The sequence below is a fragment of the Eucalyptus grandis genome, chromosome 8 (assembly GCF_016545825.1).
Source record: "Eucalyptus grandis isolate ANBG69807.140 chromosome 8, ASM1654582v1, whole genome shotgun sequence".
In the NCBI taxonomy this organism is placed as follows: Eukaryota; Viridiplantae; Streptophyta; class Magnoliopsida; order Myrtales; family Myrtaceae; genus Eucalyptus; species Eucalyptus grandis.
The window spans coordinates 58,160,913-58,188,018 of record NC_052619.1 but is presented as its reverse complement, the minus strand read 5'-3'; the positions used below and the strand labels follow the sequence as shown (position 1 = coordinate 58,188,018).

The following is a 27,106-nucleotide window of genomic DNA, read 5'->3' as shown; positions in this document are numbered from 1 at the left end:
TGAATGTGCTCCTAACAATTACTATGGCAATGCTGCCTGTGACGAGCATTATTACTGGACGATTGCGGCAAGTTCCTGAGCACCGCTCAGGACCATATCGACAAGGAATAATCTCAGAGTTCTGGGCTCAAATCCAACTTTAGGATTGTAGAATCAGATACGAAAGTCTCCACTCTATGACAATTGAGTATATAATCCTTCAAGATACTGGACCTTAACCACATATCCTACACCACTGTGTTGTCTCGTCGATTAATACTAAAACCCATGTTTTTACAAGTGCTTAAAGTGCGCCATGATTTTGTTATCCACGAGATTAGAAGAAATGTCTCTTGCCATTGGAGTTATCGTGCATAGCTAAGCTGTTTTCTGGTGTTGTGCCATAAATTTAAATAACCTAATGGGAGTAATATCGTAAGGAAGAGACATGTTAATAGAAAATCTATCGGACGATACATTTCTCGTTTGAAGAAGTTGACCGGGTATCATATGCAAGAAGCACCTAGCAAGTAGTCTAATTGCCTTCTTGCTTGCGAAAGGAATTTCAGTTTTGATTGAACTGGTCTAGGATAAAGTAGTCCTTTTTTGAGACTTAATACCACCAAAAACTCTTAATTGATACACCTTGCCATATATAATTTTTGTGTTAGACAAACTCCCGAACTAGTATACCCATGCTACATATAACTTTTGTGTTTGAAAAATTACAAATTAGTATATATGTCGTCCAAAACCAATACACCCATACTACATTCATTCCAAACTAGTACACATGCACCACATTTACCCATTAATATCCCAGATTTACGACAAGCTAGGGTAAATGTGGCCCAGATATACCAATTTGGGGTGAATATGGTGCTATTTTTCATTACATAAAAATAAGTTTTGGGTAAATATAACTCATGTGTATAAGTTTGATGTTTTTTTGTGGTATTAAAACGTAGCTTCCATGTTAAATTTGTTTCCTTCTCTCTTCTCTCTCCTCCTATCATGTGAGTAGAGAATAATAATTCAAAGGAGAGAAATATGGAATTTCATGTGTGTTTCAATCTATGTTGAAGAAGAATACACAAGTCTACTTATAGGCTTTATTAGATGAATATTTATGGTAATAAATAAATATATTGTCAAATATAATCAATCAGGAATATGCACAATTAAATTAGATATATGCATAATCCTGAGAGATATGTAATATTGCTATAATGGTAATCCCACAAAATATTAGAGCAAGAGGTGTTGAATTTGGAATTTTTCAAGTCCCATATTTGCTTGGCGAATGGAATATTTTCATATTTAGTACTAGGCAAAAAGACTAAGCTTGACAAGAAGGGATAGTATATTTATATAATAAATCACACATTTTAACAGCTTAAACTTTTAGAGTAGTCGACAATGATTTTATAAAATCTCTTGATATGTGTCTTAAAACATAGATGATCGAATTGTTAAATTGGAAGTCGAAATGCACTCATTCATTTATGATTCGTAATAAAAATTTATGTGACATTGCCACATCAGCCATGGAAACTTAAAGAGAGAGAGAGAGAGAGAGAGAGAGAGAGAGAGAGAGAGAGAGAGAGAGAGAGAGCTTACCGCAATGGCAGCTGGAGCTTCTTCGAGCTCGTAGCCACGGCCAATCTAACTTCATTAAGCTAGTGGCTGAAGCAGATTGAGCTTCATTGAGTTCTCTCATGGTCGCTCGAGCTTGGTCAAGCACAGCCATGGCCACTTGAATTTCATTGAGCTCGCTGTGATAACCACTAGATTTTCTTGGAGCTTGGCCATAGTTGTTTGAGCTTCATCGAGCTCAACCACGATGGCTGAACCTCCTTATTCTTACATCTTTCGTCATTCTGAAATTTTGCTAGGAGACACACTTTGCTTGAGCCCTCTTGTTCTAGGAATAACTCCCCTCTACACAGGTATATGTATCTTGTACTTTCTCGCCAAATGTGATAGAATTCAAAAGAAATACTCTAGGGATGGGCATACTAATCGTCCTTAATGCTCTCTTTTTAATTTCCAATTTTTAATGGGCCGTCAGAAAGAGTGCCTGGTCAAGGCAATTGTTCATAGTTCAAAAATCCTAGTAAAATAATACTGGTTCAAATTTGAAGTGTAGTGTGTGACTAATTATTTTAAAAAACCAAACTGTTATAATAGACAAATTCAATTCTTTATTTGCAGCGATAATCTTAATTTTGGAATATTAGGAACAACAAACGGATGCTTCTTCTCTACTACAAGGATGACAAGAAACAATTATGGTAAGGGATGACGTCACAAAATATGTCTTGCATGATGTGCATGGGACACTTACGAGTGAAAACAGGGATGTCCATTCCACGTTATGTACAAGTTGAATTAGTAGAGTTAAACAAAACATAGTTTTAAAAAAGATGACGTTCACCAGAGTCGTCATCCTACATATCATATGGATTGCCGATCTTCCTTTGCACCTTTAAGGAGAACCTCTTCTATATATAGACATTTCCCTTTAGTCTCAAATGAAGGGAACAAAGAAATTAAGGATAAAAGTGAAGATAGAGGGCCACATATCATCAACACATTACCACATATCTGTCCTCCTGGTACGACCGAGGTTTATTATTTATGCATTCTAGAGAAAGTATCGACGGTGGGATACTTATGTCACTGCTAGAGGTGTCATCATAGGAGCCGCTATGGGATTCCCTATCCCCTCGTGGTATCGGGTCATTGCTGTCTCCTGCACTCCCTCGCCAAATGGAATAGAATTCAAAAGAAATGCTTGAGGGATGGGCACTCTGATCGTCCTTAATGCGCTTTTCTAAATTTTTAATGCTAATGGGCGTTGCAAAGAGTGCATGGTCAAGGCATAGCATTTTGTGTGGTGTGGTGAGAAACTAATTATTTTAAAAAAATTTAAATTGTTATAACTGACAAACTCAATTCTTTATTTGTGACAAGATTATTAATTTTGGAATATGGGAATAATCGATTTCATGCAAGTTGAAAACATTACTGCTTTTGATTGTGAAAATTAAAAGTACAAGTCCCCACATCTCTACATTGTGATTGACCGGGCTTGTTGCACATCATATATGACGCTTCGGTTTACACGAGACTTTAGTTATGCATTATTTAATGCTGAAAATTATAATAGGATTAAGTCAACTAACTTCCTAAGGGCCTTTGCACCTATGTACTGATCGAAAGTTGGGAATTATCTGACGGCACTCTCCGAGAAAGATTTCATAAATCTTGCCTTTGACGTTCTGAAGTTCAACATTAGAGAACGATTTGAAGATACGGGCTTTGCCGGCTTGTTCTGGTTGGCGACAAGAGTGTTGCAAAGATATGCAGAGATCCTGGAAATATACCGGGAATTGATTGATCCGATTTCTGATTATAGAGAATCAATCCAAATATTAGATTGATTTGTAAAATATTACATTGCCTTTTTGTTTATGTATACATCTTGTAATATAAACAGCAAAAGCCATGTACATTGATTACAAGTCAGAATACAGAAAAATCTTTCTCCCTAAACTTCATTCTTTTTCTCGTCCGTTCCTTGCTTGCCTTCGGTTTCTGACATGGTATCAAAGCTTTGGCTTTAAGCTCCATCTTCCGCAATTGATTGATTTCGAAGCTGCAAGACAGATCGGCATCTTGATTACGAAAGAATCAAATTATGTAAGAAGGAAGAAGAAACAGAATTCTTTTTCTTACCATGAATCCAGAGAATCTGCTCCCTGCCACTACTAGCGTTCCTTCCACAAGCGACGTCACACCGACGGGAGAGACATAAGGCCACAGCACAATACCTGCAATTCCCACAACCCAGCAACAAATCCAGACTCAATGGCAGATATTCCCGGCTCAAGCGAATATGGGGCAGCCCATTCTGGGCCATCCTTACCAATGGGTACCCTATCCATGGTACGTCGGGCAAGGCCCGAAACCATCATTGCCGGGGGTAATGAGTTACCACAATAACGTTCAGCCCGATGGGAGTCTACCAGCCGCAAGTAGGGCAAACTCAGCCGCCAAGACAGAACAAGTAAACGGGTCTAGAGAAGTGGGTTCGGGAACAAACCCTCAACTGGGACTCTTCAATGCGGGTCATGCAACTAGGTTCAATGGGTCGGGTACAGGGACAAATCCCTACCCGAACTTTTCACTTGGATTTTTACCGTTTTCGATTGTGGCCATCACTGGCCGACCAGAGCCAGGCGATCCCTTGCATGTGTCAACCACTGACGGTCCAGAGTTGCGACTAATTAGTCTGCAACTGACTGGGCCAAAAAACTACAACAAATGGTCACAAGACTTCCGGCGGGCCCTCGTGACAAAAGATAAAGATGGTTTCCTCAACGAAACCGTACCAATTCCGTCGGACGAAAGGCTGGTGAGGCACTGGAGAAAGTGCAATCACCCGATCCGCACCTGGATCGGCAATTGCATCTCTCCAAACGTCGCAGTAGGCCTCCCACCAACGGAAGATTCGAAAACCATGTGGGATAACATCAAAGAAATGTACGGGAAATTAGACCAAGCAAAAATCTTTTGTCTCATGCAGGAACTCACAGATCTCAAGCAAGGGAATATGTCTGTCACCGCGGTTTATAACAAACTCTCATCGCTCTGGAACGAGCTCGAGGCCGCGGAAGAAAAACTCGAGGGACCTCCAAAAACTCTCAGGCAATACAAATCCATGAAGGAGAGGGAGAAATCCACTCGATTCCTTTTAATATTGAATGAAACATACCTAACATTTCATTCGTAGATCCTAGTGATGATCCCGTGCTGCCCCTCGGCCGGATTTCCCAGCTGGCCGTGCAAGAAGAGAGCCAGCGGCTCACAACACCGGAGCAGACACGAGGAGGCAAGGCTATCACTCTCGCTCTTCGCAGAGAACGCCGCAGGAGAGAATTGGGGGTGAAAACCCTAGCCCGGGAGAGAAAATTGCGAGGGGCTAGTGTCCGCAACCAGAGAAAGAGTCCTTAAAAGGGAAGGAAGCTACGGCCCAGATTCAATCCGGCGATCTGACGGCTCAAATTTCTTGCGAAGATCTGACGGCCTTGATTTCCCTCGGAGATCTGACGGTCTGCAAGGGGTCGATGTATCTGCTGCATCGGACGGTGGAGATAATTCCACAATTAAAGCATTCGACGGTCAAATGTTTTCCGCATCAATAAGGAATTTCGGCCAAAATTCAAGGGGGAGAGGTAAATTATACTGTGAGCATTGCAAACGTCCACATCATACCATAGATAATTGCTGGAAATAGCATGGAAAGCCAGGAGAAAAAGGAAAAAAGAAAGAGTTTTCTGCAGCTTACCAGGTGACTGGACCTACTGGACCAAGTAGTGACCGACCGATTACTTATGGGCAATATCAGCAATTGATGTAGGCACTACAGAAAGCAGACATTGGAAATAAAGGAGGAAGTTTCTCAGGTATATCCCACTGCCTGATTAATTCAATTTCAAAAAGGGCATGGATAGTTGACTCAGGAGAAAGTGATCATATCATTTGTGATATAAATTTTTTTCTCAAGAATGCATAGGAAATTGGATACGCCTATTTCTGTGCAACTTCCAAATGGAAACATTACTCATGTCACATTGACAGGGACTATTCAACTAAGCTCTCAAATTGTCCTGCACAATGTCCTTTATGTCCCACAATTTCAGTTTAATCTCATTTCTGTATCCAAAGTCTGCAAGGAAAATTCCTATCAAATACTCTTCGATGCTGACACATGTTTTTTTCAGGCCCTTCGGACTGGAAAACTGATGGGCTTGGGTAGTTTTTCTGAAGGTTTATGTTTCTGGACCAGTATTCCAAGTCATCTTGATTTGAATTCAATTCCTTTTAATAAGTTGTCATTGTGTAATGTCATTGCCAATGATAAAGACTTTCTTTTACATTCAAGAATGGGGCATAGTGCTTCGTTTCCATACTCTAAATGTCCCATTTGTCCTCTTGCAAAACAGTCTCGCACATCTTTCCCTTCGAATGCAAAACGTTCCGCTACTATACTTTCTTTAATTCATGTGGATGTCTAGGGACCCTATCACACAGCACACCATGATGGTTCACGATATTTTCTCACAATTGTGGATGATCACTCTCGGGCCACATGGGTTTTCCTAATGCAATCAAAAGCTCAAGTTCCATCTCATTTGAAAATGTTCATCACCCTGACTAAAAATCAGTTTGGGAAATCAATCCAGTGAATACGGACTGACAATGGGAAGGAATTTTTTAGTCATGATTGCAAATCACTTTTCTTGTCTCATGGCATTCTACATGAAAGCTCCTGCATTTATACTCCACAACAAAATGGAGTGGTGGAACGTAAACATCGTCACTTGCTAGAGGTCGCACGAGCTTTGAAGTTTCAGGCATCCGTTCTAGCAATATATTGGGGAGATTGTGTCCTCACTACAACCTATCTCATCAAGCCGTATGCCTACTCGAATATTAGCTAGTAAATCACCCTTTGAATTACTTTATGAAAAAAAAAAAACTAGCAGTAGATCATCTGCGAGTTTTCAGTTGTCTTTGTTATACTACAACTATGGAGCCTCAAGACAAAATGAGTCCACGTGCCAGGAGGTGCATTTTCATGGGTTACCCTAACCTACATAAGGGCTATTATGTTCTCGATCCATCAACAGGAGAATTTTTCGTGAGCAGGGATGTCATTTTTCACGAAGCTATCTTTCAATTTCATGAGTCTACAGAGGATTTGGATATCTCAACCAATTCTCATCGCTCCTCAATTGAGGAAAATATATCTCCCGAATATTTTCTCGCAGCATCACCAGGATAGGTGATTCCGCCTTCTTCATTTGATCAATCACCTCAGACGGCAACATTGGAAAATGTACCTGCTCTTCCATTAAACATTGAGGATGATTCTGGCGAACAAACATAATACAATGTTGCGGAAATATCTCCTCCTCCACCACCAACGGATCATCCACGACATTCGGGGCGAGCTACGAAACCACCAACGTGGACCAAAGACTATGTATGTGCCTCACTTAACGGACCAGGTATTCATTATCCAATATCTTCTTATGTCTCCTTTGAAAAGCTTTCGTCGGAGCATAGATGTTGCATTAGTCGTATATTAGATGAGAAAGAACCGTCTAGTTATGATGAGGCATCCAAAGACCCACGATGGCAAAAGGCCATGGAAGCATAATTACAGGCCTTAACTGATAATCACACATGGGAGATAGTTCATTTGCCCCCAAATAGGAAATCCATAGGATGCAAATGGGTCTATAAAGTAAAGTATAGAGCTGATGGATCCATTGAACGATACAAAGCTCGATTGGTGGCGAAGGGATATACACAACGAGAAGGTTTCGACTATCACGAAACTTTTTCTCCAATTGCTAAAGATGTCACCATCTGCTCATTCTTATCAGTTCTAGCCATCCATGATTGGCCGTTACACCAAATGGACGTTCACAACGCTTTTCTTCATGGTAATCTGGATGAAGAAATTTACATGGATATTCCTCAGGGCTTACGGAGACAGGGGGAGAATAAAGTATGTCGTCTCCGCAAATCCCTTTATGGGCTGAAACAAGCTTCCAAACAATGGTATGCTAAATTTGCTAACGCTCTCATCAGTGCAAACTTCAAACAATCCAAGTATGATTATGCCTTATTTACATGGACCAAAGGTACGTCATCTATTTACTTGATGATTTATGTAGATGACATTCTCATCATGGGAAATGATGAAGCTGCAATAAAGAGCTGTAAAAAATATTTGCATACCACATTTCATATAAAAGATCTGGGAGCACCAAAATATTTTCTTGGGATTGAGATCGCTCGATCTCACCAAGGAATTTCTCTCAATCAGAGGAAATTTGTGTTGGAGATTATATCAAAGGCCGGTTTATCAGGATGCAAGCCAGCTGTCATTCCAATCGAGCAGAATATCAGATTGACTACAGCAGACCACACTGGAGGAACATCTCAAGATGATCCTATATTACAGGATTTGACGAGTTATCAAAAGCTCGTTGGAAAACTTATTTACCTGACTATGACCAGACCTGATATATCATATGCAGTGTAGAACCTCAGTCAGTTTATGCACAGTCCGAAGGAATCTCACATGAATGCCGCTCTAAAAGTTGTGAAGTATTTGAAGGGATGTCCAGGACTCGGGATACTTTTATCTAGAAGATGCGACATGGAAATGACAACATATTGCGATGCAGATTATGCAACGTGTCCTATGAGTCGAAGATCCATAACTGGGTTTTTTATTAAGCTAGGAGATTCTCTTCTTTCATGGAAAACCAAGAAGCAAGCAACAGTTTCTCTATCCTCAGCTAAAGCAGAATATCGGGCCATGGCAAAGACCACATGTGAGATTGTATGGATACGAGGTTTATTGAGTGATCTCGGAATACAGCTGAAAGGTCCGACGAAGTTATTCTGTGACAATGAATCGGCTTTGAAACTTGCGGCGAACCCTGTAATGCACGAAAGGACCAAGCACATAGAAGTGGATTGTCATTTCACTCGGGAGAAGATTCAAGAAGGGACAATCGAGACAAGAGGGATTGGAACGGCTGAACAACCAGCAGATGTGTTTACCAAAGCCCTATGTCAAAGACAACATGCATATCTACTGAGCAAGCTAGGCGTCTTGGACATTTACAAGCCACCAGCTTGAGGGGGAGTGTTGGAAGATATGCAGAGATCCTGGAAATATACCGGGAATTGATTGATCCGATTTCTGATTATAGAGAATCAATCCAAATATTAGACTGATTTGTAAAATATTACATTGCCTTTTTTTTTTTATGTATACATCTTGTAATATAAACAGCAAAAGCCCTGTACATTGATTACAAGTCAGAATACAAAAAAATCTTTCTCCCTAAACTTCGTTCTTTTTCTCGTCCGTTCCTTGCTTGCCTTCAGTTTCTGACAAACAGTATCTAAATTTGAGCAGTTGCTCATGGAAAGGGATACAAAGCCGCCTAATGATTTCGAGCAGAATATGACTCCAATGGATGACTACGAGGTCTGATCTAATGAAAACATGGAAGTGGCGGTAGCAAAGAGAGATGTTGTCGACCAATTCGTCCTGCCGTTAACATTGATTCCGTAGATTGCTCCAGGGAGAAGGATATTAAACGAGAGAAAGGATTTTAATAATTCATTTATTTTGACATTCTCAAGGTTTAGCCCCCCAAGTAAGGACGAATTGGTGGAGAAACCTGTAAGAGGAAGTTTCGCTTATATTTACACACACACACGACTACTTGAACCTCAAAGAACCATTGAGGAAAGGAAAGGCGTAGAGTGGCCAACCATGAATACATTATCTCAGCATATTGTGAAACTGCTCCTTGTTTTTTGGTTACTTTGTTCTTGCAATGATGTCAAGTGGTTATAATGATAGCTTGGTGTACAAAATATGCAGTGCAAGGACACTCAGCAGTGAGACCGACCCATATTGCAACGACTTGTGGATTGTCGTGGACGATCTATTCCTTCATACATCACATAACGGTTACAATTACTACGCTCAACACGGTTGTTGCTATGGCCAGGGAGCATGCAATGAAGAATTGTCAAAAGACAACAATGCTTGTTGAGTAGTGCTATAAATTGTCGTGATCCTCTTGAGGGGAAACATTAAACACAATTCCTCAAGATGAGTTAATACAATGGGTTAATACCCTCAAAAATTTAAACCAATACACCTATGATAAATTTACCCTAAACTAATTTTTTTTACTATTAAAAATTCCAAATTGATACATTTTTTACAAATTTATCCTAAACCGATTATTACAAATATATCCTCTATTAATTTCTGTTAAATGTTACTGTCAGATTATTAAATTGGATGATATGTGATAATTGACTAGTGTACTGGTTTGGGATTTTTGTTTTTATGATTTTTTGTATTAATCCAATTTAACGAAAGGTTCATTTGTCACAAATGTAACAGTTGGTTTTGACGATCAAACAAATTAATTTGAAGTAAATCTATCATAAATATATCGGTTTAAGATTTTTGTGATTATTTTGGATAAATTTGTCGTAAGTGTACTAGTTTGAGATTTTTCGTGCTCAAAAAAATAATTTAAAATAAATTTATCATAAATATACCAATTTGGAGTTTTTAAGAATATTAACCCTATTAAAAAAGCATGAATGATTTCTCTTGTGAAATGACACTCATATTTGATTCGGGCTCTCTCAAATCTTACTAATTACAACTTAGTTTGACTCAGGTAATTATGAAAAAAATTTCTTCGTATTTGATGAGACCCACTAATTTATCGGAGGCCAGTTATAAGCCACGTAAAACGATGAAATATGCTGAGTAGACTGATAATGATGAAATCAGGACTGGTAGAACCTTAATATTGCATCTGTTGACAACAAAGGAATATGCTGAGTAGACTGAGAGAGAACAATCAATTAGCTTCAACTAGGAGAAGAGGAGTGGTTGCACCAAGAAGATTCCAGTGGTTAGAATTGGTTTTTTTTTTTTTTTTGGTCTGACAGTGGTTAGAATTGGTTGATTCTACTGAAACTAGTGTGTAGCTTTGTTGTCTTTTTCTGTTTGAAGTACTTCCGGTACGGATACCTTTTCGGTGGTTTGGTCATATATAGTGTTGGTAACATGGAAAATTGATTAAAGTAGAGAATTTTAAGGTTTTCCCATTTCCTAACACTTGACTAACAACCTTAATAATCATCCATGCGAGATATCACTATCAAGTGCCAGAATCATGCAAACAATTTATTCGGTGGATATACCCTTCTGATCCCGATCATTGTCCAGCAATAATCCAAAATGAAGTTGCATCTATTTTAGGATAAATGAAAATGCCGAATTGGTAGTTTAAGTCTCCAATTCGCTTGTACTGTCGGGCATTCCGTGATTCTGTCAAGTGAAATTAACATAAGATTTTCGTCCATTGTTCAACCGTATTCGTCTTCAACTCATTTGATTGATGACAAATTGAAAGTTTTCTTCTTTTTTTTTTTTTTTTTTTTTAACTTTATGACCATAATTTATAGTAGCTTAATCCGTTACTAATGCAGAAGAAACCTTACCAGCATCTGTGATTTAACTTATCTTAGTACCTAACATAATATAAGGAGATTAACAAATCAATTAGGAGATTCAATCACTGATATCTTCATTACGATCACGTGGACTTCAGGAAACTTACTAATTTATGTACGAGGAAACTACAGCATGGCTGTCGTTTTCTTTTTTTACATTTCTTTTAAACCTCCTCTTGTTCATAGATTAAGTAAATAGGAAAAGGACAATAATCAATGGTGAGCAAAATCTTAAGGAAATGGAATTTAAGAATCCAACTGACATGTACAACAGAACCTGGAAGAAAAAAGGCACACGAAGTCGTGGATCAAATTACTCAAACTAGAACACACTGCAAGCAAATAGCAAGGACAGTTTCTCAGAAAAAAGAAATGCTCTGAGGCTTCATTCCCAAATAAACTCATCGCAACATCATGATCCCTGAAACTTCTCAAGTTTCGTTGTTACTGATTGTTCATTATTAGTTAGTTATGCCGCCTTAGCAGAACTAGCAATGGTTACTAGAAGTTCGTGCTTGTAAAGCATTCAGATTGGAAATCCTCTGACATGGCAGAGTCAGGCGTCGAGCTCACTGTCTTCTCTTGCTTTGGTTCCATGAATTATTACAAATCTTCTGCAAATTGTAGCTTCATGGATGATGTGTTGAATATCCAACTTAATGACAGTAACTAAATTAACTTTGTAACAGCCGAAAGAACTGTTGCGCCCAGCTTCCAGCCAAAAGTCGGTGGAACATCCTATAAGAAGCACCTCTTCTAAATATATAGGAATTTCACTAGGACTTCAAATGAAGGGGGAGAAATTGAGGAAAGTGAAGATAGAGAACTGTATATCATGAACACATCGCAACATGTGGTCAATCACGTTCTCATAGAGCAGCTAATGTGCTTGGAATTTGGTCAAATGTACTACTAATACGACCAAGGTTTATAAATTATGCAATCCAGCGTGGGGTACTGTGTCACTGCTAGAGGTCTCGTCGTAGAAGGTTTATGTGATGATACACCAACACGCGCCTATGATTATCACATTTATTACTAATTGCCAGGGCCATAAAACCTGAAACGGAGTAATATTACAGGATGACTGCGCGAGTGCCTAAGAACCACTCATGACCATATCAATAAGGAATGCACTCAAAGTTTCAGGGATCAGATCCAACTTCAAGATTGAAGAATCAGATACCAAAATCACCCATACTTGATGATAATTGAGTATCCGATCCTTCAAGATACTAGACCTTATCCATATTTCCTCCACCAATGTGTTGTCTCAGTAATAAATACTAAAATTCATGTTTTACAAGTGCCTAAAAAATGGTTTTAGAAAAGCTGCCCCTAGGTTTGTATCCATGAGATCACGAGAAATTTTTTGCCATTGATGTTATCGTGTATAGTCCAGATTCTGCCCCTGTTTTCTGGTCTTTTGCCAAAAATTTGAGTAGCTTAATTGGAAGTATACGGAAAGAACGAGACATACAGAAGCAAATCTTTCAGTTTGAATTTATTTCCGGTTTGATGAAGTTGGCCCGTTATCATATCAAGAAGCATCTTGCCGGTAGGCTTACCGCCTTTAGTGTCAATTCCTTTTCAAATTGAAGATAGTTTAATGCTGCTAAACATTTAAGCGTAATTAGATATTAACACTGTTTCCCTTCTCTCCCCTCCTTTCAAGTGTATCATCATACAAGAAACTCTCAAGGCAAGTATCAAGCTCACTGTCTTTGGCCGGTTTTCAGGAAATGAAATCATACACAAAAATTACAAATTCGATTGGAGGATTTATCGAACATAACAATCTTGTTACACTGAAATCCATACATCACGGTTACAGGAGGAAACTTTTCTTTATACGTGAACAAGAAACTTTATCGTGAAAGTCAAAAAAAATTGTTTGATCAGGGACACAAATCTGGGAGATAATAGATGCATTTCTCAGGTTAATTGTAGTACCAGAACTTCTTCTGAAGTTTCTCAACAAACTTCTCATCCACCTGGAGCCCCTTGGCTAGAACTTCAGGCGAGATAGGCGGCTTTGCATTAAACAATGCATTGGCTATAGTGATATCTCATGGGTTCTGGCTGCTTAGAGCAGCGATCGCGACTGCATTGGTCTTTCCAACATTGAGCCGGAAGTGAATCATCCCAATGGGGAAGACAAAAACATCTCCCGGGTTAAGAACTTTTGCAAAGAGAGTATTGCTCAACTGGTTGGACGTGACGAAGCCCACATAGAGCGTACCCTCCAAGACTAGTAAAATCTTAGTACCACGTGGGTGAGTGTGGGGAGGATTCAAACCGCCTATTCCAAAGTCAATACGAACCATGGAAATGCCAAGAGTGCTGAGTCCCGCTATCTGGTCTACAGTTACCGGGGTGACAGTGGAGCCCAAGGGATTGGCGGTGCTTCTGGGAACTTGGACGCCAGAAAAGAGAAAATCCTCCCCTGTTGCTAGATTTGGGTTCTTTGCAGAACTTTCCATTCACAAACACTGCAGGGAGAAAACTCGTTGTTAAGAGGGAATGGTTGACAATTGCCTCGGAACGGTCAGAGGTATATCATAAATTGTTGCAGAAAAATATAATGATAATTTCTCTTGCACCTTAATTGTCCTGTTGCATGCGAAACCTGGCGTCTTAATCATTTCATAAGGAGAAAAATATATGTGGTAATGTCATATTATAGGGTATGTTGCCTTAGTATCCATTAAGTTCGATTGAGCAAGGGAAAGACAAGCGTACAAGCATTGTTTGGTTCTTTGACTGCTCCGCAGGTATCCTAGACGGGACTAGGGTCCTCGGCATCGGCTATGGACAATGCTAGAGCCAAGAGTGCCACGCCCGCCAAAAATCTGACACTGCTCGTCATTTTTATCTGGTTTTCTTTTTTATTTTTGACACAAGTGCTTAGCAGGGTGAGGAAACTAGGCTAAAAACTAAGCCTATTTATGGATGGAGTGTCTGAAAGCAGAGAAAGTTTTGACAGCTATGATTGGTTGGCCATTTTCATTCTATATTCCAAACAGTACTAAAATCCAACAGCTACGCAATAATCTGTTTGTTACTCTTTTTTAAAACAACCGGTCACTTTCGTCTCCGTCTTCAAAAGCAAAAGGGCCAAAAAAAAAAAATGAAGTGTCAAAACTTAATACGAGGAAATACTTAAGTGTCAAAAGTTATGAAATTAACACTTAGTTCCAAAATCGGAGCAAAATAAATCAGTTAAGTGCCAACAACAAAAAAATCCGGCAAAAATGTTGACGTGACAATTTTCTAGCAAGACAAGTACAAAACGACATCATTTCGCATGTTAACGTGGCTAGATAAGTATAAAAACGACGTTGTTTTGCTGACATGGCTAGATAATTAATATAAATATTAATTAAATTAAATTTATTTATATATTAATTAAATATTTTTAAAAAAGAAAGGAAGAAGACAAGATTGGAGGTTGAGCCCTCACTTTCCACCTCCTCCTCCTTTTTCTTTTTCTTTTTTTTTTTTTATGTTTATAAAATAAATATTTTATTTTAATTAATATGTATATTATAATTTTTATAAAAAAACAAAACAACATCATTTTGGTTCTTCATCGCTAACTCAGCTCTCCAAAGCATGCCATGTAGGTGAATTATATTATTAAAAAATTGCTACGTAGAATTTCCAGCGACCTTTGCCGGATTTAGCATTCAAGTGTTCTATTTTTTTTTTAAAAGTGACACTTAAGTGTCATAACTTTTAACACTTAAGTGTCTTCTGTACCAAGTTTTGACACTCAGGGTGCCCAGCTCTCAAAGCGAGAGAGTACGTGTGAGTTATGCTACATGGCTATTGGAGTGCTGTGTGATCTATTTTCTAGCGGTAAGTTTCTGTCATATACACACTCAGTCATCCCTTTTTCATCTCTTTCATACGTTGTTGTCCTCTACTTTACTCTAGCTCACTCAAATCAGGTTATTTCAATCCTGATGCTATACTAGTTATATAGTTTTTGCATGAAATGGAGTTCAGTTTCCGTCAATGTAACAATTACTTTTAAAGATGAGATTTGTGCAATCTCCTAGGATTTCAGAGTCTGGTCTACATATGTAAGCGGAGCACATGAATAACAATGGATTTGAAGGGGAAACCAGGATTGCCCATTTGGCAGCGTCCACTGCATTAGTTAAGGACTTCAAAATGATGAAAATTAGGCTGGCCATAACCCTAATAAGGCATCATAGAATATGCTGAAGGAAACTGAGGAAAAATTGTCAATCAGCTTGAGAAAAATATTGTCCGTGATGTAGAAGAAGATAAGTTGTTGCACCAGAAGATTGGAGTAGTTAGAATTAGTTGATTGTACGGAAATTAGTATTGGGTCTTTTATGATTAATTGAAGTACTAATAGTACTAATGCCTTGCAATACTGTATAAAGTAGGATTCATATAACATTTCAATTTCCTGACACTTGACCAGTCCACAACTAAATGTCGCTATTTAGGCTGCGCGTGACAACGCTTCTTGGCTGGGAAAGAGTTTTTTTTAAGAAATGGTTCTTTTCTATTTCTATTCCATGGAACAGTTTCTGAGTAAAAGAACTCATTTGGTAACTATACAAAATTTCTACTCTTAGAATAGAAAAAGAATAGAAATGCGTTTGATAACGCAACAATTTCTTTTTTATATTTATTCATTTTTTATTCTTGCTCGTGAATCGCCGCTGCCAGCGATGATCGGTGGCCCGTGGCGATCGATGGTGACTAGCAACGGCGGCAACGACGGCGGGCGGCAGCGGCGATTGGCGACTTGCGGCAGCGGCAACCGGCGGCAACTAGTGGGTGGTGGTGGCGACCGGCGACCGGCGGTGGCTATCGGCGACCGACGTGGCTACCGGCGATCGGTGGCTACGGCGATGGCCGGTGGGCGGCGACCAGTCGACCGGCGGCAACGGCAGCGACCGGTGACCTGGAGGTGGCGGTGGCCAGTGATGGGCGGTGGTTCCGGGCGGTTGAAGGTGGCCGCGACAAGAGAGAGAAATAAAAGAAAAAAATTAGCTTATTTATAAAAATTGTTCCAAGGAACAAAAGGCAACTTTTTTGCTTCTCATTTCTGCTCCAAATCTATTCCCGAGCTAACTTTCTATTCCCAGGAATAGAAAAACAACTTGGCATTACCAAATGGGTTTCTGTTCTTTTTTTATTCTGGGGAACAAAAGAACAAAAATCTTGAGAAACAGAAACGTTCTCATGCGCTACCTTAACTTTTGAAACAATCATTTCATGGATATACGCATTGTGATCATCTGACAGTTACGTTGGACGACATTACATTTACGAAACCAAGTTTCTATTATCACAATGACCTAGGCTTCAACAAAGCTGTACTAATCAGTTTTGGGTCTCCAACTGACTTGTACTATGGGGCCGTCTATTGTTGTGCTAAGTTAGAATTTGGAGTCTATGTGCATTCTCCAACTGAACACGAAGCAGAAAAGACTACAATGATAGATATTTGGTGGTTAACTGTTTTCCTCTATATTCTAGATAGTGCAATTGTTCAACAGCTACACATAAAAGTCAATTGATATGCTCTTTCTTATGCAAACATCATATCTATCTCTTGCTCTCATGGCAAAGGTTATACGGCACTGTTATAATCGATTAGAGATCGGAGATAGGTCGATTCGACAGAAGCATGTGATTAAATTGTGAGTGATTCCACATGATTGCAAAATTCGTGTCAAACAATACTAAACCGATTTTTCTGTCGATTCTATACCCGGTATTCATAATTGAAACCTTGAGATTTTTACAACAACCAAGAGCCGCCGATGAGTTGAAGATGTACAAACTTGGATCGAGAATTATCGACCATGGGTTAAATGCGATAAAATCTCTAAAAGTAATATGGTATGTTAGGTCACGCTAAAATCGTGTTCGATCGAAATTAACCATTAAATTGAACCCGGTTTCAAGAATCGAAAGTTCGAGCATATCACGATTCATTTTTAGGACATCGACTCATCCTTTGAAGAATTTTCAGCGAGCCCAGAATATTGGCAAAGCAAAATTGGCAAAATAAATGGTGGATATTCGGATGGGCAAATTTGAGAGATCTTTTGGCTACCAAAGTGGATTAGTTTGTGGGGGAAATTATGCAAATTCGTATGGCCTGAGTGGGTGTGATTTTTGGCCATCATATTGAAGTATTTTGTGGAGATTTGAGATGAAATTCAAGGGAATTCGTAGGGTTGCTGCCATGAGCTATTCTAGCCTTCAATTTGGCTTTGTTTGGGTGGGGAAATGCTGGAAAATAGCCATTGGAGGCTGTCTTGACCTTTGGGGTGGCTGAAGATTTTGTGTCTTGCACTTGAGTGCAAGATATTTGCCTTGTAAACCCATGGGCCATAGGCAAGACTCTCTTGGCCCTTGTCCCCACCTTGTTCCCCCTCTCTCCCCTTTGTTTCTCCTCCCATGCGTGAACCAACCTAGCAGAAGCCTCCCCTGCTACTGCCTTCTTCTTCTTCCTCAAAGCTTCCTTTTCCTCCATTGTTGAAGTTGCAAACACCCAAGGCCAAGCTAGCATAGCCAGCTGCATTGCCGGCCCGCCTACTCGCGTCCAAGCCAGCCCCGCACAGCCACTCGACCCCGTGCCTCCAAATCCGCATCGCAACTGCCTGGCCGACCGTCTATCTGCAGCCTCCGCCCGTCCCAGCTCTGCATTAGCTCGCCACCGTCGCCTGTCCAGATGCCATCCCCACGCCGTCCAACCACCGGCGTCGCAGCCAACCCCCTCGACTCCCTCGACCAGCTCCAAAGCAAAACCGGATTTCAGCCCTTGGGCTGAGCCGTGTTAAGCCTTTTTCAGCCTCGGTTTGGCCTCCTTTGGTGTCGTCGTAGGCCTGGGTTTTGGTCGCCATGGACTCGTTAGCTCACTAAACCGGTGAGTTAACGTCCTAAACTCTAATTAGGGGGTTAGTGGGCTAATTAAGGCTTGTGGATTAGTTAGGCTAATTATGGATTAGTTGTAATTAGTTTATATGACTAAGTTAGTTAGGATTGGTTAATTAGGCTAATTAGTTATTAGGTGGTTAGTTAGGTGGCTTAGTTAGATTTATTAGATAATCTACTTAGCTTAGTCAATTAGTTTGATTAGTCTAAGTAGATTAGCTAGATTAGCTTATGTAAATTAGTTAAGTGGTTTAATTTAAATAATTTGCAATTTATTTAATTAAATGTAATTTATATAATTAATTATTAATTAGCGTAAATTATATCGGGATAGCGGTTGTCAAAATTTTACGATGATTGTCATGGTGGCATTGATTTGTGAAATTGAGTGCTAAACTATGCAATTGGATGCTCAATGATGATTTTGAATTATTATTTCAATAATAGGAAATTTTGGTATTTAATTGGAAAAATACTTTTGGGTGTCGGGTTTTGACACCAAAAAAACTTTAAGTACTATATCAAATCGTGGAATTTTTAAAAAGGGTATACCACGTTTTATGGTTCAATCTGATCGTGTGTCCACACACAATTATTTTACCAATGTTTTTAATATGAAGAAAATAGGACAAGTGCATTATTTGAAATTAAGGCATTTGAGTGCAAAGCACGATGTTATTGGTCAAGATTGGATGTGCGTGTGATCATTATGAGAACCCATCACCCAATGAAAGTCGGGAGCGATGTTCCTATATGGAATGCACCACGTTAACAGATGCCGATCATAGTGGAGGCTGGGCCGATGCTCCTTCGGGAATGTTATCTAGATGTAGACGTTGTTGTGTCCGACAAAGCGAGACAACGCCCAATTATGCCAGATGACCGCCAACTTTTGAATTGGCCATGGCCATTGGGTCGTAATTAACTAGAACGCTTGAATGAGTGAAATAGTCGCGCCTGATTATGGGACAAAAATTTTTGGCACAAAATGAGACGTGTCATAACAATTTGGCCTTATAATCAGGACCCCTGTGAATATTTGATGATTGATGTGCAGTGTTCCAGTTATTAAATATGTTTACCGTATTGATATGTTATATGAGCTGTACTAATGTGTAGGGAGGTGCTGAGGCGAGGTAAGTCTTATATGATGCATATTTAGGCTGCCTCTAGGTGAATTCTCGTCCTAATCAGGGTTTAGGATGTAGACTTGCTGAGATTTATCTCACCCCATCGTGGTTTAAACTTTTACAGGTCCTTAGATGGAAGTATGGCAGATACATTATGGGGTCCCGCAGGAGGTAGACTTTCAGCACTCCTATTTCCCTATTCCCGAGACCAACCTGACCCGTAAGCTAGTTGAGTCCACTGTTTGAGTTGATGAGGGCCTATCTCACTTGATACCTCATCGCTTCAAGGCGTGGTACCTTAACAAGCCCAACAGGGTTCGGGAGGGTCCTATGGGAGGTTTTGATGGGCCTCCCGTCGGAACCAAGGAGTGGAAAATAGGGCATCCTATGGATATTGACACCCTTGATGGTGTTGTGGAGGACCCGGAGCCCATGACTGGAGAGCTCGGAGCTTAGGTGGCTCTGTAGTTCTTTTTTAGTATAGGCTCCTGTATATATAACCATAGGGTTAGCCTGATTGTATATAAACCCGGTTTGTTTATAAAATATGTTTTGTGTTACTTGGTTGTCCTGCTTTTCTATCACTTGTTGATTATTGTCTAGAGATTGTTTAATTTGCTTTCGCATGTGCATTAAATGAATGGGTCGACAACGAGTCCTAGGAACGTCGCAATTTGATCGACTACCGAGGGATGTGCGCATGCCTGGGGTTTGGAGCGTGACAGGTATTGAACAAATTAATAAAATGAAATCAGGAGTGGTTGAACCTTAATACGGCATCTGTTGACAACAAGGAATATGCTGAGGGCTGAGAAAGAATGGTTGATGTGCTTCAACTAGAAGAAGAGGAATGATTGCACCAAAAAGATTGGATTAGTGAGCATGGCTGATTGTATTAAAACTATTGTCAGTATTCTTCTCTATTTCTGTTTGAGGTACTTGCAGTCACATATGTGATTGATACCTTGGAAAACTGATTGAAGTAGAGAATTTTAAGGTTTTCCCATTTCCTGACACTTGACCAGCGACCTTAACAATCATCCATTACTAATTACTATCAAGGGCCAGCATCCATGCAAACAATTTATTTTATGGATATACCATTATGGTTCTGATCATTTCAGCAATAATGAAAAATGAAGTTGCATCTCTTTTTGGATTAACGATAATGCCGAATGGAAAGTTTAGATTCGCAACTCGCTTGTGCTGTCGGACCTTCCACGGTTCTGTTAAGTCAAAATAACAGGAGATTTTCATGCATTGTTTAACCGTATTGGTCTCCACCTCGTTTGACGGATGGCAAATTGATTGTCGTTGTTTTTCAATTTCATCCCCATACTTTATAGTAGCTTAAGAAGCTACTATAATGATAGAGAAACCTCACCATAAGGCACTACTAATGATAGAGAAACCTTACCAGCATCCGCGTTTCAACTTATCTTTTCACCTAACATAATATTATAAGATTAACCAATCAATTAGGAGATTCACTAATGACTTTTGTACAATCACGGGGACTTCAGGAAACTTACTAATATACGTATGAGGAAACCAACATCATAGCTGTCAATTTCTGTTTTTCATTTCTTTTATTAGTTACTTTAGCACTTACTAAGACCTTCTTTCGTTCATAGATTATGTAAATAGCAAAGGGACATAATCAATGGTGAGCAAAATTGAAAGGAAATGGAATTTGAGAACCCCTACAAACATGTACAACAGAACTTGGAAAAAAAAAAGAAGGGACGCAAAGTGGTGGATCAAATATCTCAAACTAGTACATACTGCAAGCAAATCGCAATGGCAGTTTCTCATAAAACAGGAATGCTTTGAGGCTTCATTCCCAATAAAATCAACGCAGCATCATGATTCCTGAAACTACTGAAGTTTCATTTTTCTGATTGTTCATTATTAATTAGTTATGCGGCCTTAGCAGAACTGGCGATGGTTATTTGCAGTTCGTGCATGTAAAGCATTCAGTACGGGAATCCTCTGACATGGTAGAGTCTAGTGTCGAGCTCACTGTCTTTTTCTGTCTTGGTTCCATGAAATAGGTTCATCACAAAAACCTCATAGTAGATGGTGCAGAAAACAACAGTCTTATTATACTGACATCAATACAAGTTGTGACAGAAGGAAGCTTTCTTCATACTTGAACTGGGAACTTCATCAGAAGACTTAAAAAGTAGTAGTTTGTTTAATCAAGTACACGGAGATGACAGACACCATCAGATGCATTTCTCTGGCTAATTGTAGTACCAGAACTTCTTCTGAAGTGTCTCAACAAGCTTCTCATCCACCTGGAACCCCTTGGCCAGAACCTCAGGGAAATAGGTGGCTTTGCGTTGAACAATGCATTGGCTACCGTGATGACTCCTGGGTTTTGGCTGCTTAGACCAGCAATCGCGACTGCGTTGGTCTTTCCAACATTGAGCTGGAAGTGAATCATCCCAATCGGGAAAACAAAAACATCTCCAGGGTGGAGGACTTTCTCAAAGAAAGTATTGTTCAGTTGGTTGGATGTGACAAAGCCTACATAGAGGGTGCCCTCCAGGACGAGCAAAATCTCGGTGCCACGAGGGTGAGTGTGCGGAGGATTTAAACCACCTATTCCAAAGTCGATACGAACCATGGAAATGCCGAGAGTGTTGAGTCCTGGTAGCTGCTGCTCGAACACTGGGGTGACCGTGGAGCCCACGGGATTGGCCGTGCTTCTAGGAACTTGGAGGCCAGAAAGAGGAAGTCATCTGCTGTGGTAAGACTGGGGTTCTTGCAGAACTGTCCATTCACAAACACTGCATAGGGAGGAGTTTCTGTTAAATTGTTGTTGACATATACCTTTGAGGCACATCCTAGGATACAATAAGGTTGCACCGAGAATGAGAAATGTTATCTTTTTGTTAGGTTAATTGTCTTGTTTGGTGTGGAAACTCAACGTCTGGTTCAAAAAAATTGATCGTAATGCCTAACGAGCTTCCCCAGCGCACCCATTAAGAGTGTCAGTCTTAAAGGATGACTACTCTGAAATCTAAAGCAAAATGTACTAACTCGGACTGTTTTGCCAAGCAAGGGGAAGACAAGCTTACAAGCATTGTGGGGTTCTGCGACTCCCACACAGATGTCCTGCAGGGGACTTGGGTCATAGGCGTCGGCAAGGGACAGCATCAGAGCCAAGAGTGCGAAACTGGCGGAAAGTCGAATGCTCATTGTCATGTTGTTTTCTTTTCTCTTCTTCTTTTTTCTACTCTCGGGTGCTCTAATGGATGCGAACACTTGCTGCAAAATGATGCCTATTTATAGATGCCAGACCTCATGCACATCTCATAATTTTCTCCACAAAGCACAGAAACATTGATTAGGCCATTGTCCATTCAAATTCGAGTCAGTGCAGTTTTTCCAACAGCTATACACAAAACTCAATTAATTTTCTCGTCCTTAACTCACATCACCTCAATCTCCGAATGCGAAAATGACAGACCAACAGTTTTTGCTTCATTTGTCAATGCAATCTGATCTTTTATAGTTTTAAAGATCTTTGTCACTCTACCACACTTGATTTGCAGTCGTTCCAACCGAGTCGCTGATGATCAAGATGCTTCAGCATACTAGTACTGACAAGTAACAACTTCATCCGTCCAATGCTGAAAAAAAAAGTAAAAGTGACAATAAACTCTCAAGATGAGATCTGGGGTATTATAAGCCATGAGAGTCCTAGTTATTCGATGATCGGCCCTGAAAGTTCCAAACCCATGGTGAAGGATTTTACTTCACAGCCAAGTACCATGGCATTATGGGACAGATGTATAACGATCACGATTAGTAACACCATCACCTGGCAAGTGTTGTGCATGACTAGTTGGTAAACGAAGAAACGAGTCTGGTCTTGCTTGAGGCAATTCATGGCAATATCGATGTTGCGTTCTTAGGAAAAAATTTCGAACTTGTTTGGGCGTTTTAAATTCCTGAAAAACCCATTTCTTGAGCTCTTATCTACTTAAAACCGAATTGTAAGCAATGATCGACGTGGGAAAACAATTCCTGAGACTTTGTACTGTTCAATCAAACTGTTTTAATCCTCTGGAGGGTCAGCAACATGGAAAGTGCTGAGTAGTCCAAGAGAAGCTGTTCGATCTGCTTGAAAGTACAAAACCCGAAGGACTGCATATTAGACTGGGATAGGAGGAGATGAACCGCTGTACCAAAAAGATCGGAGCAGTTGAAGTTGGAAGACTGTAAGGAAATTAAGAGTAGTTTATGAAGCTCATTTGAAGTACTTACTTAAGTTAATCATCATGGTACTGAACATCCATTTTACATAATGCTTGAGAGTGGAAAATTTGCCATGTTTCCCATTTCCTAACTCTTTTGACTGATCGCCTTAACATACGCTAACAACCTATTAAAATATCAGCATCGCATGTGGACTGCAGTGGAAGAGTTGCATCTCATTGGATTTCCTCTGACGATTCTTGCCAGGTAATGACTGGAAGCTGTTGGAATTGGTTGACTGTGAGGAAACCTAGAATGGTCTATGAAGCTTATTTGATAGTGGAGAGTTTCCCACCTCCCCCATGTCCTAACACTTTTGACCAGACAACCTTAACATGCGCTAACAACGTCTTAAACTATTAGTATCTCATGTAATGGAAAAAGTAGCATCTCATCGGATATTCTTTGACGATTCTCCACATGTAATGATTGATCTGCATGAGGTCACGTCTACGGGTGAGTGGTTTTTGTCCAGGTTCCACCCGGAACTTACTTGTTGATATGGCTCCTAATTTTTGAAAACTTGAATCTACCCTGCATGCCTAAGAATCGATAACTTATCATGTCAGAGGTTTTAGAGTCTATCCAAATTCTACATGTAATTTTAACTAAACGATTACATTAAATTATCACATCTACTGATACATTTGCTACAATCCACTTATAACAATTCATATTTAGATACATAAAAATTATGAAATATTAACAAAGTAAAAGTTTCAGTTATGGTTAATGCTAGAAATGAAAGGTTAGATTAGTAATTTCATATTACACACTTATTATTGAATGCCATGGAATATCATAGGTAGAGATGAGTGCTTCCAGGTTCTAGAAAGAACCTGAAACCTACCATTGGGTATCGGTTCTTGTCTTTTGAAACCTAAAACCTACCATATTATAAGTTCCAGGGTCTAACAAATTCTTTTCTTCTTCTTTTTTCCATTTTTGGTTAAGCAAATCAAAAACAAACACAACAATAAAAATAAACAAGGATTTTATTATTGATAACTACGAGGTCTGAACAGATGAAAACATAAAAAGAGATGTTGTCGACCAATTCGTCCTGCCTTTAACATTGTTTTTGTAGATTGACGCAAGGAAAGAATTTTAAATGAGAGGAAAAGATCATAATAAATAATTTGTGTTAGGAAATAATAATAAGGGTAAAATAGTCAATAGTTAATCTTGTGACAGCCCAAGCGACGGTGCGCGTGGAGAAGGGATGGGGATGTGTCCGCGCCTTGGTCTCCAGATGTGCGCAGGGAAGGGTAAGGGGTCCTCTCTAGTCCCACATCGCTTAGGGGAGAGTCCTGGGGCTAGTTTATAAGGCTTGAGTCCCTCTAAATCTATGTAACACGTTTCACGTACGCTTCCGCTACGCTGAAAACAAAGCCTTGAGGGGTGGCCCGACTAGGATGGCGGTGCGTCCGCGCTAGTGCGGGCCCCAAAGAGGACAATATTATGGCTCAGGAGAGGTGAGCCTCTGCCCTTACATAACATGTTTTAAAACCGTGAGGACTTAGTGTCCAAAGCGGACAATATTACACAGTGGGGCTCGGGTCGTTACAAATGGTATCAAAGCCGACTCCCGACCGCGTGTGGGGCCACAGTGAAGACGTTGTGCTGCTACGGGGTGGAGAGTGTGATAACCCAAGCGACAGTGCGCGGGGAGGAGGGATGGCAGTGCGTCCGCACCTCGGTCTCTGGACGTGCGCAGGGAAGGGGAAAGGGTCCTCTCTAGTCCCACATCACTTAGGGGGGAGTCCCGGGGCTAGTTTATAAGGCTTGCGTCCCTCTAAATCTGTGTAACGCATTTCACGTACGCTTCCGCTGCACTAAAAACAAAGCCTTGAGAGGTGGCCCGACTGGGATGGCGGTGCGTCCATGCCAATGCAGGGCCCAAAGAGGACAATATTATGGCTCGGGAGAGGTGAGCCTCTTCCCCTGCATAACGAATTTTAAAGCTGTGAGGACTCAATGTCTAAAGCGGACAATATTACACAATGGGACCCGAGTCATTACAAATCTTATGTTGAGAGGGCTATTCATATATATATATATATATATATATATATATATATATATATATATATATTGTATGTGTTCTTGTAATCCTTTTTTGATTAAGAGAATATAATACATAGAATACTCTCTCTTTCAACATGGTATCAAAGCACAGTTAAAAAAAAGAGAGTCTTCAATCCCAACGACAACACAGCCCGGCGGCGGAGGCCGTCGCTAGATCCAGATCCTCCGCCGCCGCAGCATGCTTCTCTTCTAGATAGTAGAGCATAAAGAACGCCCACATCGTCGTTCGGTCATCGTCCCAGATCCAGATCTGTCCATTGGTTTTCTAAGGTTTGAACTCCAGACCCAGATCCGTCCCTCATCGTAGCCACCCCTCACCGGCGTCATCGTCATCACCTGCTACCTCCCAACAGTGCCTGTCCGGCAAATTTGGACAGAACTATTACCCAGCATCAATCGTCAAAGCCCATCCAGCAATATCGGTAGGTGTTCAACCTTCTTTCTTGATGATGAGATTGAAGACCGATTGCACGATTTGGTCTTTGTTTGTCTTGCGATCTAGATTCTATGTTTTTCATATATCTTGAGGATTTCGGAAGCCTTTGGTTCTGCAAGGGTTTCAACCTGAACCCAAAAAAAAATCAAAAAATAAAATAAAAATCGACCCGAACTGAGGGCATCAGAAGTTGTTTTCCAGTATACTTATATGGATTCTCATTGAAGTATATTACCTCTTGAAGTGCTGGTTGGTATGCAAACAGTAATCTTTCAAGTGTTGGATGGTTTCCAGTCATCTTTGAAGTACTGGTTGGTAAACCCTTATTTTTGTTTGTTGTTCTGTGGCTGATTGCACAACTGGAGTTAAGTGCTTGATTATTGTGTCATTCTTATTGGGTTCGGTCAATTCTTGTGTTCAACCTATATGGCTAATTGCATTATTGGAGTTCAGAGGAGTTAATACTGATGGCTTCTACATCATCTACTGGTTTGACACATTTCCAATTGACATCTGTCAAGTTGGATGGCACTAACTATCCATCATGGTCTAAAGCTGTACAAGTTTATCTTACCGCAACTAGACAACATGATTATCTTACATCTACACTTCCCTCGGATAAGAGTAAAGTAGATGATTGGATTACAAGAGATGTAATGATTCGTACACTTTGTTATGGAATAGTATGGATCTAAAGATTAGCCCTCACTTCATTCAATGTAATTCGCTAATGAAGTTTGGGATAAATGTGCTCTACTTTATTCGGCCAAAATAATATGACACGAGTGTGACACATGGGAGGCCTTGTTTGATCTTCAACATGGAGATCGGTCTCTATCTCGAATATTATGCTCGTTTCACTACACTTTGCCGACAGCTAGATGCTTATCTTCCAGCTTCCAATGATTCGAATGTATTAGTCAAACGCCAGGAGGATCTTCAAGCGATACTATTTCTTAAAGCACTAGGGCCTAAATATTCCTCCCTTCGTCAACAGATTACGTCCGAAAGCTCCCTTCCTACAGTTGATGAGGTTTTCTCCTGAGCCTTATGCTCGACACCTATTGACAAGATCTCCACTACAACTTTAGAGACAAGTGCCATGATTTCTCATGGCTCT

At 40.1% G+C, this 27,106-nt stretch overlaps 2 pseudogenes; both read right to left on the bottom strand.

Moving 5' to 3' along the window:
- Positions 1–13,070: 13,070 nt before the first annotated feature.
- On the bottom strand, positions 13,071–17,588 carry LOC120287396 (annotated as a pseudogene).
- Positions 17,589–21,273: 3,685 nt separating this feature from the next.
- Positions 21,274–22,494, bottom strand: LOC120287743 (annotated as a pseudogene).
- Between the last annotated feature and the right edge of the window lie 4,612 nt (positions 22,495–27,106).